We start from the raw sequence: 9,304 nt of genomic DNA on the forward strand, positions 1-9,304 counted from the left end.
ATCATCTATTTAAACGTTTTCTCCCTCATTTTGGATCATCATTATCATCATATTTTCATCATCAAAACGTTATAGAAGCAATGAAAATCCTTCAACAATTTAGTATGTGTTCGGGTACTTAATTAGTTGATTATCTTGCTGGTTCCTTTTTCAGTGTTTATATTATTTTCAATTGTTTGCCAATGGTTAAAAGATTAACCAACCATTCAATTTAAGTGTTTACTCATCTCCATATAATCACCACCGTTTTCATCATAATCTTGGATTAACCTTGATTATTTTACCTGTTTTACTAATTATGGATGAATCTAAATCCAGTGTTAATCTTAATAAAGATGATTTAATCCACTATGGAGCAGTTAATCCTGTTTATGAAGGTGGAAATAGCTCTTCAGATAAACAACATGTCAAAAATAGATCAAGTTCATTTCGAGAAGCCAATGATGAGGTGGATCGAACTGATTTAACCTTTCAACCTGATGATAAGAAAAATTAGAAACTTATTTCAATGAATGTATTGAAATTCCTCCTCCAAATGATGTAAGTTTAATTTACATCTTCTTCAATAGATTGACAATTTTATTAATTTGATTGTTACCTTTTTTGTTTTGCTTCTTGTTTAGTACAATTTTAGCTGGAGGCGATTATGGCAATTCACTGGTCCTGGTTTCCTTATGAGTATCGCTTATCTTGACCCTGGTAACATTGAATCTGATCTTCAGGCTGGTACAGTTGCTCAATATCATCTATTGTGGGTGTTAATGTGGTCCACTTTTTTGGGGCTTTTAATGCAACGATTAGCGGCTCGTCTTGGAACCGTAACTGGTTTACATCTTGCTGAACTTTGTTATCGTCGTTATCCTAAATTACCAAGGATCTTATTATGGATTATGATTGAAATCGCCATCATTGGTTCGGATATGCAAGAGGTTATCGGAACTGCCATAGCGATAAACATTCTTACACAAGGTCGAATATCAGTTTTTGTCGGAGTATTAATAACGATCTGTGACACATTTACCTTTCTATTTCTGGATAAATATGGACTAAGGAAACTCGAAGCCTTCTTTGGTCTACTCATCACCATCATGGCCTTTACTTTTGGTTATGAATTTTTCAGAGTAAAACCTGACCCTGTTAGCGTTGGTTCTGGACTTTTAATTCCTTGGTGCGCTAACTGTCAATACGGAGCATTAATGCAAGCAGTCGGAATAATAGGTGCAATCATCATGCCTCACAATCTTTACCTTCACTCGGCTTTAGTCAAGGTAAACAACAACAACAAGAGTGATTCCAACCAACAATTAATGCTAAATTGTTACAATCCATTTTCATGGAAAGATATTTTCTTTTATTGTCTCATGTTATTTTTTTTCCCGTTTCTTGTTTCATTGTTATAGTCTAGGAAAATTGATCGCTCCAATGCCGCCGAGGTGAAAGATGCCAATAGATACGTTTTCATTGAAGCCTTTATTGCGCTGGGAGTTTCTCTGCTAATAAACATTTCCGTCACATCGGTGTTTGCTCATGGATTGTACGGTGTCACCAATTCTCAAGTGGTGAGTTTGTGGTGTTTTGTTGCTCGGTGCAAACCCGAAAATACTTGAGGTTCAATGTACTCAAAGAAATAAGATTTTCTTTGATAGATTTCCACCATCTAATTGATTAGTTGATTCTATTAACTTTTCCAGTTTCCTTGTTTACTTGTTGATTGTTTTGAGAATAATTTTTTTTTCGGTTCATTCTATCAGCTCTTTGATTCTTTAAATGGCTTGGACCTCATCGATATCAAGAGATGATACTGATGATGATAATTATTCTTCTTCCTAATTCTTCCTAATTCTGTCTTTTTTCTTCTTCTTTACTTTTTCGATTGCGAATAAGATTAGTCGACATTTTCTTTTCTTTTTTCTCATTCACTTGGAATACATGAGAATACATCACTTGATGATTAACTATTTGTTTTTTTCTGTCTCAATTGTTGATGGAAAAGTAACAATTAACAACTATCGTCAAATGAGATAGCTTTATATTGTACAAATTAATTGTCAATCGATGATAATCACTGTCGATTGTTAATTTGATCACCTGTAGTTATCATCGTTGTTTGTTTTTTTTTTCATATTCATCTTATAACAAATAATAGTTAATGATTAGTTACATCAATGAGTTTTTTTATCCTCTATTTACCTTATTATTTACTTTTAATTGTTAACAATTAAAACTTTTACCGTAAAAATTTTCAACGAAATTCAATCTAATCAAGTTTGAGATCTTGAGTTTTTTTGTTTTGCTGCTCATTTTTTTCTTGATTAATTGAAATCAAGGATCTACAATGAAGGCTACCATCTAATCAAGTTAATATTGGATTGTAACTTAATCATGATAATTTCAATTATTGATTAATTGTCCCTGATTCATGAATATAACAATGAATCAGTTATCACTTTTTACAATTTGTTCACTTATAATAATTTCATTTGGGAACAATTAACTCTTGATTAACGTTTTATCAGCTTAGATTCATATTCACTTCTCTATTGTGTTTTTATATTGTTAATCGTTTGATTATTTTAATTGTAATCAAACATTAAAGGCATTTAATTAGTTTGACGCAAAAAAAACTGAGATTTGTTTTGATATATTTGATAATTTACCAGGTAAAATTAAACTAATTCATCTTGTGTAATATGTTTAATCAGCTAAACTAAATCAAATCCGGGACAATTAAAATTGATTGTCTAGGGAGATTGATGTTAATTGTTTAAATATTGTCACGATTGTCTAGAAGGTCATGTAATAATAATTATGTTGAATGAACTAATTCCCGAAATGATTTACTAATTATCAGTTGGAACTCATAGTTTCATAGGAATACAACAGAAAAATATCAATTGAATTGTCTCAAAAATCATTTATTATTTATGATGAAATGGTTTCACTAATTAATGATTTATTAATTGGAGCAACATTGTCACCAAATTAACAATCAAATCTTTACGTCAGTCTCAATTATGTGTCATGTTGATTTCTTGTAATATTTTTCAACACTAATTATTCAATTCTGGATACATGAAACCATAGCATGACTTAATCAACAACAATCAGCTAAATTAAATTGTCCTACGTTTGATTATTTCTGCTGCCGAGAGAGAGAGAGAGATAGAGGAAAAATAACAGTAAATGACGAGGCAGAAAGCGATTATCATGTTAACATGCAATTCATCATGAAGTTAATCAATATCCATCAACCTTATTTCTCATCTGATTATTTGAAGAAAACAAAATTCATAAAACTTTCAGTCGTAGTTATCGTTATATTATTACTCTTTCTTGAAATCATCAAGTCATATAATCATTAACACTCTAACGATTATCATCGAATCTATGAAATTTCTCACCTCCAATTATATTAATTAGATGAAAAATTATTGAGGTTCTTTGAGGTTATAAACGAAATTATCGTGATAACAATTCTAACGTCATAATGAACCTAATTCTTATATCACTTTAATCAGCAATCGTTCAATTAGTTACAATTTAGGAATGAATTTAAATGGATCAATTAGCTCTAACAACTGTTATGTGTATTTAATCACAATCAATTTATTTGTAATTTAGACTCAGTTTCAATTCACCATTTGTAGAGTTTACTTAATGTCTACTCTAACTCTTGATTGTATGAATCTGTGGCCAAATGAATTTTGAACTTTCAGCGAATTTGAATACTCAATTGTCCTAAATATTGTTCGAACTGTTCAGTTGTATAATATTTTGTGATTCTTTGTTGTTATTTTACAGAATGCTCAATGCTCTGGAATCAATTATCCAATTCCTAACGGTACTTTCCCAAATAATGACGAACTCTGATGCTGATCTATTCAAAGCTGTAAGAATTTATATTAATTGGATTAATATTCCAACGGTTAATTACTCTTTTTAAATTGTTATTTATTTCAATTTCAGGGAATTTATCTTGGTTGTTACTTTGGTTTACCTGCTCTCTACATTTGGGCTGTCGGTATATTTGCTGCTGGTCAAAGTTCAACAATGACCGGAACATATTCTGGTCAATTTGCTATGGAAGGTTCTTGACCTTCATTGGGCTCGATGGAAACGAGTCCTTCTCACCCGAACCATTGCCATTTGTCCAACTCTTTTATCGCCTACTACCGACAACAAGATTTAACGGAATGAATGACCTTTAAATACTCTAATGTCCTTACAATTACCTTTTGCCTTGTTACCAACACTCACCTTTACCTCATCTAAAAAAGTGATGGGTCAATTTAGAAACGATTTTACCAATATAATGATTGCATCGATACTTTCAATTGTCGTCATATCGATTAATATTTTTTCGTTGGCTCATTTGTTAAAGACAATTTTCCCGTCATGGTGGGTCATCCTGTTAACGCTGATATTTGTCATCTTTACCTTATTTTCGTTGTTTATCTAGTAAGTTTAACAGAATTTACCATGATTATCATCAATTCTAATCTATTTTTTAATTCTCTTCTTCAGGTTGGTTGTTTCTTAGTAGTAATTGGTTGCGATTGGTTAACAGTTCTACCGATTGTTGGTAAACACATGAGGGAAGAACATTCAATTGAACATGAACATTTAGCCGGTGAAAATTCACCTTCAGATCGAGGACAATCACCATCTCCATTAGCTTAATTATCTTGACTAATTTATATAATATAAATACTAATTTGAAGTAATTAACTCTCTCTTTCTCTTTTCTTTCCAATACTAATACCTAATGGATGTAAAAACACAGAAAAACAATCAAATTGAGTCGAAGAGAATCAAATGATTACATCAACTGTAAACAGTATTTTTATAACCGAAAGAAACAAATAATCATCACTGAATTGATGTTTACAAAACTTTTTTATACTTAGAACTTTTTCCTCCTCGAAGACAATTCCAATCTACTGATTATAATTGCTTTTTCTACCTTTTTTGTTGTTGTTTGTTCCTCTTTAATTTGTATAAATCATTTCGTCCTCTTAATTGTATCAAGTTTACACTAATTGTCTTTATACTCATATTGGATTCTAATTTATCCCATTTGATGTGATTGAAAATCTATTAAAAGCTTATTAATTTTCAATTCAGTTGGTTTGTTTACTTTCCCGGACAATTTAGATCAACTTAATTACTTCATTCATACAAGAGATTAATAAAATCCAAGTATATCTAACATTTAATCATCGATTAAAATTATAATTTAAGGTTGACGATTTTGAGACAAAAATTTACAATTAGCTAATAATTTTGTCAAGTAAAACATTAATTGTAAATAGTTTCCAATCTTTGATTGACAGAACAATTAAATCGGCATCAATTCTTATTGAATTTGGTTTAGATAAATTAAATCGTCCATTTGTTTGAAATGGTTACGATTAAGACTAGAATAGGTTAAAGCTTCTTAGGAGAGAAACAAAATGTTGATACATTGATACAATAATCTATTGAGACTAATCATGTTTCTATTTAGGTCCATTGTCCGTCTAATCTTTACTGGACCATCTATTTTGGTAAGCAATCCAATCCTCGTAGCTTTGGTTACGGTAAAGTCGAAGATGATACATCCATATTGGAACGAAGTAACTGAACAGAATAATAAAGTAAACAAACCAATTCGTTCAGCAACTGAGATCGGTGTTCGAGGAGGAGTAACAAGGAATTTGTTTCCAAGGATAAGAATAACCTCTTTTGAAGAATTTCCAAATTCTTTGGAGAAAACAATCGACGGATTGCGAAATTCATTTTAAATTAATTAAAACAAACGTTTAAAACACAATTAAAATTAAGAATCAAATTTAATCAACAATAGAACAAAAAAAATCAACTTGAGATTGAGAAGGTCGAGACTAGTTAGAATTCAGCAAAATAGAGGGAGACACAATCGGAAAATTCTTTTCGCAAAATATCGATACATCGATACATCGATTGTTCATCAATGAACCAGAAAAATTATCGATTAGTTTTTAACTCGTTGAGTTTTGGTTTTGATTATTAGTTAATTAGATTGTAATATTTACTTTAATTTTTAATTGAGTTTCAATGTACCTGGTTGATAAGGTTGACTCATTTAATGTCAATTGTTACAATGAATCAGTTGATTAACTTAATTGTCACACCAAAGGTAAAAGTTAAACTTTCTCAAAGTGCAAGTTAATTAACTTTCATGTTGACAATTTATTTTATCAATTTCAAGTACAAATTATAATAAATCAATAAAATTAATCAATTTTATTAGACTTTGATTATTACTTACAATTAATGAGCAGGTTGGAAGTGCTTTAAATACTTGCAGTGGTAATCTACATTCTTGAATAAGATTTGTCAAAATTTTGGGTAAAGATTACGCTCAAGCTAAAAGGAGTCTATGAGAGGTAAAGGTATCAAAAAATTCAGCAAAAAATCCTACAAAACGGAAAAATAGTCAGAACAAAATCTGAACATCCGTTCATGAGGAATTCTGAATCGAAGTTTTTTTATGTACGCAAGCGCAGTGAGTTTTTTAAGTGCGCGATTCAAAAAGAAAGAAACAGAAAGAAAGAAAGAGAAAGAGAAAGAGATTGAAAGAGAAAGAAAGAGCAAAAAGAAGAAAGATGAAAAGAATGAAAGAAAATGAAAGAGAAAGATTTGTGATAGCTTAATATCTCATCGTCTTTATCATCCCATTTATCACCAAGTTGTCTGTCTCTCTTTTTTTAATATTTATCTAATTTAACAGGAAAATATAATGACAATATCAAGGAAGATACTTAATTGTCGTACATTATTTTCTGTGTATATTTTGTAATTATCTTTGTAACTACATTTGATTCCATTTTGAGTCAATCTCTTCTATCATTATCTTCTTCTTCTTCTTTTTCTTCTTCCTAATCGTCATCATCCTAATCTAATTCTCCTTATGATTCAACCTCAACATCTTCCATCAAAAAGGGTAAAATATTTATTGGTACAAGTGGACGAATGTCAGTTCAAATCGTTAACACCATTACCAAAATTTAAGAAATCGGTATACCAATTGTACTTATGTCGATGGTAACCAGGAATTATCTTGGTTGGAAGATGAAAATTTCGATCTTAGCTTTTAAACGAAATACGAGAGGTGACAGGATACGTTTTGATCAGTCAAGTTCATGTTAAAAAGGTCTCACTTCCGAATTTACAAATCATTCGAGGACGAACTGATTTCAAATTAAATATTCGAGATGAAGAGTTTGCTTCATTGGTTACTCTTTGTAAGATGGAAAATCTTATTCGTATTCGATTGGGAAGAAATTCTGTCTGAACCAAAAACGACAACCGTTTACTTTTTTTCATTCTTTCTCTTTCTCATCATCTTTATCATCTCATCTCATCTCATCACCATCATTTGATAATTATTTAGATGGTAAAATAATAATATGATTACATTGCATTTACATGATACAATGGAAAGTGTTTAAGTAATTGTGTTTTCAGAAGCAAAATATAATCAATTATGAGTCTAATCAATGGTTTTAGGATGTGATGTGATTTTGGTTATTTGAAAATTATTAACAATCAGTTAAATTGTACACAAATTTATGTACAAATTGAAAATTAGATGGATCAGGAATTGATTTTTTCTCTAAAGTTGGTTTGATCAATTTGGATGAATTAAATTATCTGTGAACTTAAGGTTAAATCATTTGTACTTTTATCTTCGTCGATTAGTGTTGTTGATTCTTCTCTCATGCTTCCCGTTGTCACGAGAACTTGATTGTTACCACCAACCTTTTAATACTCGTCGCTATTAACAATTATCGGAATTTGAAGATTAGCAGCTATCAAACTTGGAATTGTAATTAGAGCCGATTCCGTTTGTTTAGATGCTGATGTAAATGATGATGTTGCCAGAGAGTTTGAGGTTGTCAAGTGATTAATGGAGTGATTATATTGGATGTTGATGTTATTGATGAAGTTGATGGTGTCGATGATGTTAATGATGATGTTAACATTGAACCGGTTGAAGATGAAGTTAGATTAATTGTCGTTAAATTGACACCTTATTTGGATTACGACAACCGCGACATTTACATTGATTAAGCTTTACTTTCAACATAACATGGACATCGTTGACCACAACAGGCCAATTTACCAGGATTCGAGTGGCCAGGCCACATCGACATCCTCTACGAACCTTACGATTTACCGATGGTGTTTGATTACTATTGTTATTGGTTAGAGTTGTACTGGTGTTATTATTATTATTGTTACTGTTGTTGTTGGTCACTGAATTGTTGGATAATGTTCCGGTTAATATTTTATTTAATTGTGTTGAATCTGCTTTGATTATGTTACGATTTAAAGTAAAGCTTGAGCTGAACCCGCTTTAAGTATGATACCTGTTTTCGTGTTATCCCCGTTAATGGCCTCACTAAGGGTTATCGATGAAGTAAATTACCGACAATATTAATACCATTTCAATACTGGTGATACTGCTGATTCGATTACCATTAGTATTTAAATTGTTGTAACTTTTAACATTATTCAGTTTTAACATTGATACTATTTCTGGTCTCTCCATCGGCAAGGGAATATGAATGATGGGAAGATGATGATGATGATGAATTAAGATTAATTTGTAAATGATTTGAAACGTTTCCATGATGATTATTGGTGCCATTGTTGTTGATGTTATTGTTGTTGTTGTTGTTGTTGTTGTTGTTGTTGGTTTGTTGTTGTCCAGGATGTTGAGCATTATAATTGTGATGATTGCTGTTGTTGTTGGTTGGTGTTGTTATTGTTATGACCATTTGTTTGACGATTGAAGCTCGTAATGGCGGCGGCTCTGAAAAGTGTATTTATCATGGAAATTGGATCCTTCGTCAAGTAATTGTCTAAATGTGGTTGGACCATTAAAATTGTTTGTAACGATGAGTATGAGGCGATTTGTTTCGCATACTAGATAACCCCAATTATCAACAATCGATGAGGATAAAATAAATGAAGCCAATTGTTTATAACATTGTAAAAGAAGTTGAATATTTTCGATAAACTTTGAATGATCTTTACACCAAGAACAGGAAGGTTTAAGTCTCATTTTACCTCCAACACAAGATTTACAGACATGATGTTGACAGGATGAGACTGTTGATGACATGGGAACATAAAGTAAATTACCACAGACACAACAGGTTAACGATTGTTGCAAGTAGGACATCAAACGATTAATATTGATAACCATTCAGTTTCTGTTTGATTATTTTAAATGTTCTTAAGAGTGTAAAAGATATTCTTGCTGGAGATTTTGGTA

The 9,304-nt window shown here is 31.0% G+C and overlaps 2 pseudogenes; one reads left to right on the plus strand and one right to left on the minus strand.

The window, feature by feature from the left end:
• On the plus strand, window positions 1–4,728 carry LOC128396715 (natural resistance-associated macrophage protein 2-like; annotated as a pseudogene).
• Window positions 4,729–7,419: 2,691 nt separating this feature from the next.
• LOC128396718 (rho GTPase-activating protein gacU-like) lies at window positions 7,420–9,304 on the minus strand (annotated as a pseudogene).

This window comes from Panonychus citri, unplaced genomic scaffold (assembly GCF_014898815.1).
Source record: "Panonychus citri isolate SS breed McGregor unplaced genomic scaffold, ASM1489881v1 Contig00026, whole genome shotgun sequence".
Classification (NCBI taxonomy): Eukaryota; Metazoa; Arthropoda; class Arachnida; order Trombidiformes; family Tetranychidae; genus Panonychus; species Panonychus citri.